This window comes from Psammomys obesus, unplaced genomic scaffold (assembly GCF_907164565.1).
Source record: "Psammomys obesus unplaced genomic scaffold, mPsaObe1.curated_primary_1811, whole genome shotgun sequence".
In the NCBI taxonomy this organism is placed as follows: Eukaryota; Metazoa; Chordata; class Mammalia; order Rodentia; family Muridae; genus Psammomys; species Psammomys obesus.
In genome coordinates, this window is record NW_026588752.1 from 9,176,504 (window position 1) to 9,189,246 (window position 12,743).

The window sequence follows — 12,743 nt, forward strand, 5'->3', positions numbered from 1 at the left end:
GGAGCCCGCGCCCCACGCCCGCGGCCCGCCGCCGCCGCACCCCGCCCGCCGGTGCGTCCGCTCGGCGCTCACCTGAGGCTGAGGGCGGTTCAGGCGCTGGGTCCGGCCGCGCTCCAGCGGACGCGGCCCCTCTCCATGCTGCCTCGGGTTTGTTTTGTTTATGTCCTTCCTGACGGGTTCCCGGAAATCGCGTGACTCGCCCCCCTCACGTGGGCCGCGACGAGGAGGAGGGAGGCGGGGGCCCGCCGCCCCAGGCCAATCGCGAGGCGCCCTCAAGTCCGGCCAATCAGAGGCTCGGCCCGGCCGGCACCCTGTCACGTGACAGCAGAGGGGCGGGTTGCCGGGGAAAACCAGGAAGAGAGGGCGGAGCGGGGGCTCGGAGGCTGCCGCTGAGCGTGGGCGTGGGCCGCCGGGGCTGGCGAGCGGCAAGCTCGTGTTCCTGCTTGACGTTCTTTTCAGAGGCTTCCATATTCGGCTTGTGTGCTCAGAACTAAGATGAGGTCCGAGGAGTCCGAATGCCCACTTGACAGTTTAACTGAGCCACGGGGGACCAAAGGAATATTAATGAGTAGGGGGCTGCATTGACATCCTGTTTGGTAAATGACATTCCTGTACCCGCATAGAATTGGCCTCCAGTTGTTTGTTCATTCATCAACTAACATTTATTGAGTCTGGCTCCCCAGACCCTGGATCAGCTGTGTGCACCTTTGAGATAGGACCCATATTTAGCTGAACAAACTGCTACTTGATGCTCTAAACAAGCCAGTCTAACCCGTGATCCTGTGATTGGTTTATGCCTCTTAATCCTGTTGACAGTTTGTTGGATGTGTAGTATGTGGCAGGTTCATTATCTCAAACAGTTCTCCCAACAGACACATGCAATAAGAGAACCATTTTTCAAAAGGGGGAAAAAAAAAAACTTAGAGGAATTATAGTTCAAGGAAATAACCTACCTAATTATCACAGCCTGTGTTCCCAGAATTCTCTTTATACTCAGGATCCGCCTGTCTTAGTCTTCTGGGTGCAGGGTTACAGGTGTGCACCCGCGCACACACATGAACACAGAAAACATTTTCTTAAGCATAGGAAAAGAAGATTAACAGACAGAAACATCATCAGATTCCCTTCGAATATCCGTTTTTCCTTGGGAGTACCTACTGCTGAAAATGTGGCTTCGCATCGAGGTGGGCTGTGGAGTGGTTGAACCCTGTGAAATTTGTTCTTAGCTACACTGAGTTGCATGACAAGTCTTCATAAGACCAGGTATTAAACCACTCCTACCCCCCACCTCAAAATAAGAAAAGCTCCCCCCATGGGCATAGATCCAGGCAAGTGGTAGAGTAATGGTTCTCAACCTTCTAATACTGTGACCCTTTAATGATCCTCTGGATGTGGAGGCTCCCAACCATAAAATTATTTTTATTGCTACTTCATAACTACTTTTGCTGCTGTTATGAACTATAATGTAAATGATGTTTTCTGATGGTCTTAGGCGACCCTTGTGACAATCCACAGGTTGAGGACCATTGTAGCAGTGTCCCAATCATGGACTGGGATGGGGTGTTTTGACACACATCTGTGCCTCCAGCACTGGGGAGCCTGAAGTATGTGGATCTCCATTCCAGGCAAGCCTGAGCTACACTGTGATTTGCTCCCTTATACAGAAGCAAACAACCATGGACTTGGGAATGAAAAAGTTTGCCTAGATCATCATCCTGAAGAAGGCTGGGTGAGACTAGCAGTGTCACTCACTCAGCCTCTGCCCTCCATGCCAGGCATCTAACAGGTCACTATGCTACTGGCTTGGTGATAACCCGGATGGTACCCTTGCTGCACCACATTCGAAACAGTACGATTATCTACGCTTGATGAAGCTAACCTCCTACCTCTGTAAAAATGGGATTGGTGTGAGAACTGGGTGGAATCATTTGCGCAGGGCTGGTAAGATGGTTTAGTGGGTAAAGCAGCTGTCCCACAAACACGAGGGCCTGAGTTTTAATCCCCAGAACCTACTGGGATTCAAAAAGCTGGCTATGTGCCAGGAATAACTTTAATCCCACCACTCCTGAAGGGAGATGAGAGCCTTAGCCAGGAGAATCTCCAGAAACCCAAAGGCCAGCCAGACAGGCACACAGTGAGGATGAGACCCTATCTCAAACAGGGTGGAAAGCAGGATGGACACCCAAGGCTGGACACTGGAATACATGTACATGCCTGCATTCATACACATGAGCTTAAGTATGCACACACACTCATATAATATAAAATAAAAATATTGTTTAAAAATAAGTCATCAAAAGCACTTAGCAGGGTGCCCAGCATATAGTTAGCACACAATAACAGTAGTATTAGACTATTTCATGTGCATCATTTGGAAGACCAGCTATAGACTAAATAGCAAGTAAGGACAACTCTAGACAACTTTCCAATTTAACAGCCACTAGAACAAGCTAACTTCAAACTAGTGGCAATCCTCCTGCCTCTGCCTCCTCCTGAGTACATGTATTACAAGTGTGAACCACCATGTTAGGCTAAAGAAAACTTTTTTGGACCCTAGACCCCAGATTAAAAGGTAACTGTAGATACACAGTAAGAAAGTAAAACAGTAAATCTCTCCCCTGGAACGCCAATCACATGTAGGATCCCAGTACCGGATGATGTGCTGAGTATTTACTACATGGGAACTAAACAGTCTGACGATAGGTCTAACTTTTCCCATTAGATGGAATTGGAAATTGAAAATACAACAGAAAAATTGGCTTGAGAAGTTGGCGCCAGGTTCCCTGGACTTGTCTATGTGCGGTTCATGCTTTAAGATTCCAGAGTTTCACCCTTGCTTATCCTCTCCCAGTTCTGCATTTGGAAGCTTTCCAGTAGATGGCTAGCCCTTCTGTTACTACACTGCCTTTCAGACATAGGCATTTGCACATCTACCAGGCAACATGTTCATATCCTCTCACGAGGCTCTGCCATTGGTGGGTACCTGCTGGCCAGTTACACCTTTTTGTTTTCTGCTACCTAGGAAGGGGCAGAGTTTTGGCCAGTGGAGACTTTCCATCAAGGTTTTTTACTGACTATATCCTGCTCTGAACGAAACCAGGGGCTCCTAACTGATCAGTGTTTCTTTGCGCTGTATGCAGCCAGATTCTACCACAAACTTGGCCGAAAGACTCTGGGATAGTGTTGGCCTGAGGGTTAGGTTTTTATTCTAGCCACAAAGCAGGGAGCAGCTGACAGTACCACTTCCAAAAGTGTGTAAAAATGCGCCTCAGAAAAATATATGTAGTAGACCAGCCTGAATCATTAAAACAAGATTTTACACAAAGGTGAAACAAAGGGCACAAACAAAATAAGAGATACGTTGGATGCCACTAAATCCTTCCAAGTAATTTATTTTTCAGCAGGTAGCATCTGTGGTATAATATTCAAAAGCTCGAAAAGAATCAGGCATGGCAGCTCATGCCCCTATTCCAGTAGGTCAGTCCAGCCTACACAGTGAATAGTACCTTGCCTCAAAAAACAAGGACAAAAACGTATTTGGTATCTATTAAGTTGCTTGGCTCTATGGAGACCTCATAGGTATTCTCTGCATATGTGGACATCTCCCTCACTTTACACCTTAATGTACAGGAGGCTGCAGCAAGTGAGTTGCTTGACTCCAGGGCTTTAGGGCCAGCCTGTGTAACACAGAGTATTTCTCTCTCCCTCTCTCTCTCTCAAAAAAAAAAAAAAAAATGCAGGCAGTGGTGGTACACACCTTTAATCCCAGCACTCAGGAACCAGAGGCAGGCAGATATGTGAGTTCCAGGCCAGCCTATTCTGCACAGTAAATTCTAGGCTCGCCAGGGCTACACAGTGAGATATTGCCTAACAAACTAACAAACAAACAAGCAAACTGTGGCCAAGACCCTAATTTGAGCTATGAGATCCAAGGCAACCAGGGTTTCAAATTGTTCTCCATAAGAAATTTGGACAAAGCAGATCCTTCTTTATGATCCTGTGTGCTCTAATGGAGAATTAAAGTAGTGCCCCGCCATGCAAGGTAGTGCTGGCAAGTGCAGCTGAAAAGTCAGATGACATGAAAAACAGATAATTTATTTTTATATAAAAAAAAAGTTGCCAAAAGCCTCGCATTTTACTATTTTTGTATGTTTGTTTGGAGACAGGGACTTATGTGGCTTAGGCTGGCCTTACACTCGTCATCCTCCTGCCTCTGCACCCCAGGGGCTAGGATTACAAATGGGCACCACCACACCCAGCCCTGCATTGGCTTATGACCTAAAGATTACACGGTATAGAGACTCCTCATTAGCAGACTGAGCTCTGTTTGCTGACTCTGCACACATCTTTTTAAGTGTCAGCCCTCTGGGACTAAGTGTTTCTCTCTGGATAACACTAGACTGTGGGATATAGTCAGACATCACAGCTTCAAAAGTGAGAATAATTAACTCAAAGCTGGAAGATCTCCAGGAAAAGCTGTGTTGCTCTGACACTGGGCACTGATTTCTCCCACCCGCCCCACCCCCACCCTGAGAAGATGACAGTATTGCTGAGTAGTCTAAAAGAGACCCATTGATGCTGGTAATTGGATCTCATCCCCCATTCATCTCATCTAGAAAGTATTCTTTGGGGGAGGCATTGCCCCACTGTGAGCTCTCAATGGGACAGTGTCCTTACATGATAGCTGAGTCTCAGTTTCTTATTTCTCCCTGAAAATACCAAGTTTAGCTCCAAATACCCCATTATTTATCTATCCTGCTTCCCCAGCCTACCCCACATTTAGCACCAGGCCTGCCATAGCAGAGGGCAGACTTGTGGATCTAATGAACAGACTAAGAACCAAACCCCAGCCCACCTTCCAAGGTTCAAGACCCCCTTCTCCTGCATGCAGTCCACTTTTACCCTCGCCCCTCTCCTTTTCCTCCTCCTTCTAAGAACAGCATGTACTTCACTGCCTAGGATTATTCATGCCATGTATGCTGGTATTATTTCTTAGTGAATCAAATGGGCATACGCTCTAGCACGCTACCGAGCTAAACATCCAAGCCTATTTTTAGTGACAACACAGGGAAAGGAGAAAAATGGACATTTGTTGGCAAAGAACTGAATGTATACACATAGGATGATGCCCTCGCCCTGAAGGACCTTGGAACCTAGTGAGAAAAAAATGACAGCATTCATGGAAAGGGATCCTCATGCTAATGGAAGAGCAGGGCACAGACTCAGTGCCCCTTTCCGTTAGGTTACTTGGGCAAATTACCAACCCATCTCATACGTCACTCCTCTTCTCATGTGCCTTACATGTTGATCTGACAGACCAAATGGAGGGCTTTTGTGCATAAGGGGCTCCCCTATCTCTGCCTCTCAGGGAGGGCTGTGGCTAGAAACTTCTTAGAGGAGAGGCAGTTAGAAAGGAAAAATGTCTCCTGGCAGAGAGGCGGCAGCAGGCAGCTGAGACTGTTGTCTTATCTTCCGATGCAGCATTCTTGTCAAAATTGTTTCATCTCTTTTGCTGACTGAACACTCCTGGGACAATGAATTGGGTTTTTAATTTTGTTTTATCAGGGCTGAGCTGAGCATACACTGTTCGGATCAGTGGCCCTCCGTGATAGCAAACCGGGAGCCCAGGAATGGAGAACAATCTATCGTTTGTTGTAGAAACACTCCCTACACACAGGTATAATGAGACATTCTGCTGGCGAGGCCGGAGTGGGAGGATAAAAGCCAAAAGCAGAGGGACAGATGATAAGAGGCAGGAACCCAGACCCACGGGCATAATAGCTTGTTGAACTAGGAGAGGAGACTTGTTCCAAAAAAAACCCAAACTGGTATAATACTGCAAAGCTAGCTTCTCAAGGGCAGGAAGTAAACAATTCAGAAAGCTTTCTAAGGGAAAGAATACAAAGCTGAGAGAGGGTAGGCCGAGATCCTCTGCAACCAAAAGTTTCATTTAATGCAAATTTACAAGGTCTCAACTTTCCCCGAGGTATGGGAAAAGTCAGGCTGTGCTCATCAGCTTGCTTTTTAGGTTTTAGTTTTCATTTTGTTTCCACAAAGCCTCCGCTTACGACTTGTAATGAATGGGTCTGACATTCCACCACTACAGCAGTGGTCACTGACAGGATTACCAGACCCAGGAACAGTTGTGGATTTCGTCAAGAGAGGCCATGTTAAGAGGAAGGGCGATGTTCCCATCTCAGCGCTCAGGCTATTGGGTATCTCTCTAGGTCCCAGCAGAGTAGCTTGTCCTTGGAAAGAGTTCCCTGCTGCACTGGCTAGTACTGCACCGAAGAGCGCCCCCCTTAGGTCAGGAAGATTCTGCCATGGAGCTGGCCAGCCAGCGCTTACTAGTTAGCAACTAGCACCTGACAGAGGATGCCATCTCCGTGAGAGCAAAGTCATAATAGAATCAATGCAGGAATTGGAGCAAAGTGTACAGCGGCTACCTCTCCTCTTAATAAAATAAGGACGGGGTTTAGGCACCTGGAGACACCCTGGGAGAAGGCAGGATCTTGGTAACTGAGAAGTTGGGACTATTAGGAAGGACACAAAGTGCTATGCTGCTATTTGTCCTGCTCCAACCCAGTTAAAGTCTGGCAACATACACAACCGGCCTTGCCCAGGGCAAGCACTGCCTAAATGTTAGCTATTAATATCGTAATTATTATTTTGAATTACAAAGGCTTGAACCCCACCCCAGGGCTCTACTGTGCTAGGAAAGTCCCCCCAGCTTCTTTTTATTCTTAGTTTGGAACAGGATCTCACTAAATTGCACAAGCAGGCCTCAAATGTGTTCTTCCAGCCTCAGCACTTCTGAGAAGCTGGGAGTAAGGCAAGTACCACTATAATTGGCTGTTATTACTAATAAGGATGGTTCTGAACATTTCGAGGGACCTAAAGAAGGCCATAGACACAGGAATTTGTGGATCCCGGTTAGGAACCATGGAGCTGAGAGAAGCACCCTTGCATACAACACCAGCCATATAATCTTCAGAGTCAAATAAAAAATTAAAAGGCAAGGACTCTTGCTCAAAAGTGACGGAGACTGAGACTGTCCTGGTGACGCACACCTGCAACCTCAAGGTACGAGGAATGCTGGGGTAGGGGAGGACAAATTCAAGGACAGGTGGAGGTGGGTGATTAGGGATACAGCTCAGTGCATAAGCAGCTGCCTTACACAAACACATGCACAAAGCTTTGTGCCCTGTCCTAAGCACTGTAAAAACAAAAAGGAAGAGAAAAAGTATCAACTTTCAACACAGGGAAAATACTGAAAAGTCTTTATAACTGTAGACCACTGTGACATCGCTTTGTGTAACTCAATTCCCAAAGATCAGAATTTACTAAATTCAAAGTCATCTCCCATGGGATTCTTTTTTCTCACACAAACTTTTAAATAAATGAGCACCGCTCAGGGCCTCCTGCATGCAAGATTGTGGGGATCAAACACTTGAATAGGCCAGAGTGATGGCTTACTCCTGGAATCCAGGCAGGAGCATTTCTAAGTGTTCAAGGCCAGATTCATCTACTCCACCAGTTCTAAGGCAGCCAGGGCTCCCTTGTCTCAAAAGAACCAAACTAAAGCTGGGTTGTGGTGGTGCACACATTTAATCTCAGCACTGGAGGCAGAAGCAGGTAGATCTTTGTGAGTTTGAGGCCAGCCTGGTCTACAAAATAAGTTCTAGGTTAGCCAGGGCAGTTATACAGAGAAACCCTGTCTCAGAAAACAAACAAACAAAAAACCAAAACAAAATGACAAGTGTGTAGACAGAGATAAGAATTGCTGTGAGAACCCAGTGGGGCCAAAAACCTCCAGGTGAGAACCTGGATTCTACAGAGCTAAGCTGAGAGGAAGGTGTTCCTGCAGAGGGAAGACTCTAGCTTAGAACGAAAGACCCTCCTTTCTCAGTCTCCTTGAGCAGCAGGGATTACAGGCATGTGACACTGTGCTCAACCCCTGTTGGCTTCCAAAAGGAGGCACTGCAAATGTTTAGGTATAGGGGATCTGTCTGAACAAGGGAGAGTTGTAAGCACCACCTGCAACTCCAGTCCCCAGGGGATCTGATGCTGTCTTCTAGCCACGGAGGGCACTGCACACACATGGGGCCCAGAAATACATGCAGGTAAAATATCCATACACATTGAAAAGAAAGTTTTAAAAAAGATAAGGGTGTGTGTGTGTGTGTGTGTGTGTGTGTGTGTGTGTGTGTATACCACATGTATGAAAGTTCCTAAAAGGCCAAAAGAGGGTTTGGATCTCCTGAGCGGGGGTTATGAGCAATTGTGAACTGACACTGGAGTCCTCTGGAAGAACAGAAAACTCTTTCAAGTTCTAAGCCATCTCTCTAGTTCCCCACACAAGCCTTTTAATATACTACACTTTTGCTGAAGAATGTGCTGGAAAAGTAAGAAGTAAATTGAAATCATTTACAGATACACTGGCTTCAACGAAAATGGCTCTGGTAGGCTTATGTTTGAATACTTGGTTCCGAAGTTGGTAGAACTGTTTGGGAAGGATCGGAGGTGTGCCCTTGTTGGAGGAGGTGTGTCACGGGTGGGCTTTGAGGTTTCCTGAGCTTCTCACCACCCCAGTGAGCTGCTTCCTGTTTGTGGATCAGATGCAAGCTCTCAGCTGCTGCTCTGGCACCTTGCTTGCCTGCCTGCCTGCCTGCCAACATGCTTGCTGTGACCGTGATGGACTCTTATCCCTCTGCAACTGTAAGTCCTAAATATACCCTTCCTTCCGTTCGTTGCCTTGGTCATGGTGTCCTATGACAGCAATAGTAAATTCAGTACTACAGAGGATGTTAGATCTGTTGTTTGTCTTTCCAGTTCCTTCTAGGGATACAGCTTTAAACAGAACTGATGTTAGTGAAATGTGGTGGTGGGAGGGACAGCTTCTATTTACCTATCTTCACACTCATCTGTGATAACTGCGCATCACTGCACCTTTTTTCCCCCCAAGGTTTTTTCCAGTAGACCAGACAGAGATCTGCTTGCCTCTGCCTCCTGAGTGCTAGGATTAAAGGTGTGGGCCACCTCTGCCTGGCCTTCTTAATAAGCCTTTTGACAGCAATGCTGTTTCTAGCTGTCTATGATAAATATCCTTTATGTAGCATTTTCTGTTGTTTTCTCTTTAAAATTACTGATTTTCTACAACTTCATCTACTTAAGTAGAAAGCTTTAGAAGCACGCAGCATGGAAAATAGCACATACTTGTCGTTTAAGTCTCCATTTACACTGTAAATACATCTGTTCTCCAACCAGAGCTGTGTGTTAGTCACTTAAAAATGTCTAGATTTAATGAAGCATGGACTTTAAAATTTACTTGTTTTAGCGTATATGAATGTTTGCCAACATGTACATATGTGCATCATATGCATGCCTGGCGCCTGCAGAGTGAGAAAAAGACACTGGAGCCCTTGGAACTGGAGTTATAGATAGTCGGGAGACACCACACGAGTGCTGGGAACCAAACTTCAGTGCTGTATGGAGCAGCATATGCTCTTAACTACAGAGCTGTTTCTCCAGCCCAAGCCCCAACTCTTTACGTTTTGAAAGATGAAATCCAATGAATTTTCAGTGTCTCAGCAATAACTTCAAGTGATTTCAGAAGCTGGGTGAGGCAGCCATGCCTATACCGTGGCACTCAAGGTACTGAGATAGGAGCACTCTGTCAAGAGAGAGGTCAACCTGGGCTACACAGTGAGTTCAAAGCCAGGCTGAGGTTACATAGTAGGACCTATCTCAAGGGGCGGGGGAGGATAATTTCTAAATTCTAAATTTGCTTTGCCATGGCCAAAATGTCTTCCTTTGCTAAAAACCAGGAAGATGTACAAAGGAGTTATGTTTAAAGCAACATTAAAAAGAACAAATTGCCAGGTGGCGGTGACACATGCCTGTAATCCCAGCACTTGGGAGGCAGAGGCAAGCAGATATCTAAGTTTTAGACAGCCTGGTTTACAAAGTGAGTTCCAGAACAGCCAGCGCTACACAGACAAACAAGTAAACAAAACATTACACACACACACACACAGACAGAAATAAGTTATCAAGTTGGCCAGCAACAAAGCTGAAAAAAAAAAAAAAAAAAAAAAAAGGCTGTTCTTCAGGAGAAAACACTTGCTGAGCATGTGCAAGGCCCTGGGGTTCATCTATAGCAACTGGCAGGCTTTTCTAAACTATGCCAGAACTATCACCTCCCTGGGGTGATGTGTAGTAGAATCTATAGGCAGGAAGGGTTAGGTCCAACCACTCATGTTACGACCTCAGTGCTCAGACCCAGTACAAGCGCCTTTTATTGATTTTCCTGGAACCCTTTAACTCATATGACCTATCAGAAGGGAAATCTAGGGAGGAAACAACAACAACAACAACAACAAAACAGTCAGCTGCTCCTCTGCGTACTATTCTAATAAAAAAGTACTGCCAGCATGCCTTCAGGATTTGGTTATTTATCAGGCAAATGTCCTGTGTGTATTATTATAATTTACAAATCAGCCTCACCACTAGTACCTCATTTGGTAATAGCTTTGCATAATAGAAAAGGGAGGCAAAAGTTGGGTGTGTTGGCTCACACCTGTAATCTCACCTCATAGGACACTGAGATACTGAGTTCCAAGTTAGCTTGACCCTCTCAAAACAAAAAGTGTGAGGTGAACAGAGGGTATCCATGGCACACTATACAGCCAGGCAAAGCTAAAATTTCTTAAATGGGGACTGGAGAAATGGCTCAGAGGTTAAGAACACTGGCTGTTCTTCCAAAGGTCCTGAGTTCAAGTCCCAGCAACCACATGGTGGCTATTAGCCATCTATAGTGATACTTAATAGCCTCTTCCAGTATGTAGGCACACATGCAGGCAGAACACTGTATAAATAATAAATAAATAAAATATTAAAAAATAAAATAAAATTTCTTAAATGAAGACGCCAGAGCTCAAGAATAAACTGACTTCCTGAGCAAAAAGAACTTACCGGGCTTCCCCTCTGTCTGAATCTATTTATTATCCCTTCATTTTAAAGCCACTAACATGGCAGAGTGATGGCACAAGGATAGCACCTGCCTGTTAGAGGCTTGCAAGCAATCTTTCTGGCAAATCTTCCATTTCCAGTATGGCCAAGAGGAATTCTTTTCTTGTCCAGGTACTGCACTCTCTTGTTTCACATGGGTGCCATGGGGCCTCATCAGGTGAAAGTCACAGGAGGGCTAAGACAAAGCTGTAGGCCCAAGCTCTAGACCAAGACAGTCACTACTCCAGAACCCTCAACTCCTGGCTGGTGGAGCACAGCCCTGGAACCATCCACACGAACACCTGTCACTCACACTGTTGTCAGCAGAAGCCACATGACTATCCTCACCGATGACTGCAGGAAGCGACCCCACAAACTGAAAACAAGATCACAACAGCAGTGTAATCCAGGCCACTTCCTGATGAGTAATTTGATTAGAGCAAGGGAGAAGCATAAAAGTGGATCAGGAAAGACAATACACAAACACAGATCAGCCAGTGTTGTGAGCTCCTTCAACTACGCTCCCATCAAGCCACCCTCATCGATGAGAAGCACCCCGAAAGCTGCCCTCCACCATCACTGTAAGGTGTGCCACAGCTAACGGTCTCCTCTACCTGAGCAAGTTCAGCCGCCCTGACAGGGTCACGAGTGATGCATCTGGAAAAACCCTGCCCTGAAGCCACAGAAGGTGACTCAGTGGAGGCTAGCCCTGGCAACACAAGAAGACCCGGTCTTTTGCAGCAAACAATTAGTCAGACACTTCAGTCTGCTGGAAAGGGGATACACAGTGGTAACTAGATGGTTCCAGGTAGATTATCAGTGATAGTAGGGTGCAAGGCTTCTCAGGGAATCTGTGGGGCTGGTTAGAGCCACGACACTTCTGACTGCTTGGAGCTGGAAGACTGCTGAGCCCTGTGTACCTGCTGTCGCTGTCGCTTTCATAGATGACAAATAATTATTAAAGGTTACACAAGTTGCTCTGGAGGGAGACAGCCTGGTGATCTGTCACAGTAGATTCCTTCCCTACCCAGACATTTAGAACAGGCTACTGGCCAGTCTGAGTGAGCTAGGGTGGCCAGGGACAAGGTGCTTTTGGGTGGAAATTTTAAAGCATAAATCCTGGGGCTAGAGACTGCTCAGGAGTTAAGAGCACTTGCTGCTCTTGTAAGAGGAGCCTGGTTTCGTTCCCTGCACCAACATGGCTCCTCACAACTATCTGTAACTCCTATTCCAGCAGATCACATGATCTCTTCTGGCCTCTGTGACACTATGTATACACATGATATACAAACAAACATGAAGACAAATCACTCATATGTATTACCATGACAACTTCAAAGTCAAATCTTAATATTTTAAAGACTCCGTGAAATTAACCAAAGAGGTTCTTTGAGGGCCACTGAGAGGACTCAGTGGGTAAAGGTGCTGGCTGCTAAGCCTGACAACCTGAGTTCAATCCCCATACTGACACTGTGGAAAGAAAGTGAACACCAGCTTTTGCAAGTGACCTCCCCATGCATACCCAGGCATATACTTCAATCCCCCAAATAAATAAATGTAGTGAAAATATTTTATTTAGGGTTTTTGTTTTATTTTGAGACAGAGTTTCTCCATGTATTCCTGACTGTCCTGGACAGCCTGTAGACCAGGCTGGCTTCAAACGCACAGCAAACTTAGGGCTTTGCACATGCCAAACCAGCTACCCTGAGCTGCAATCCCCAGCTAAAATTTTA

At 46.0% G+C, this 12,743-nt stretch overlaps 1 protein-coding gene across 2 annotated transcripts in view; it reads right to left on the reverse strand.

The window, feature by feature from the left end:
• Crebrf (CREB3 regulatory factor) overlaps positions 1 to 157 on the reverse strand; it is a 57,334-nt gene extending 57,177 nt beyond the window's left edge. For both annotated transcript variants that reach the window (XM_055604613.1, XM_055604614.1), the window contains exon 1: positions 73 to 157. The gene's annotated coding sequence lies outside the window, so the exon portion shown is untranslated. The remainder of the gene's footprint in view (positions 1 to 72) is intronic.
• Positions 158 to 12,743: the final 12,586 nt, after the last annotated feature.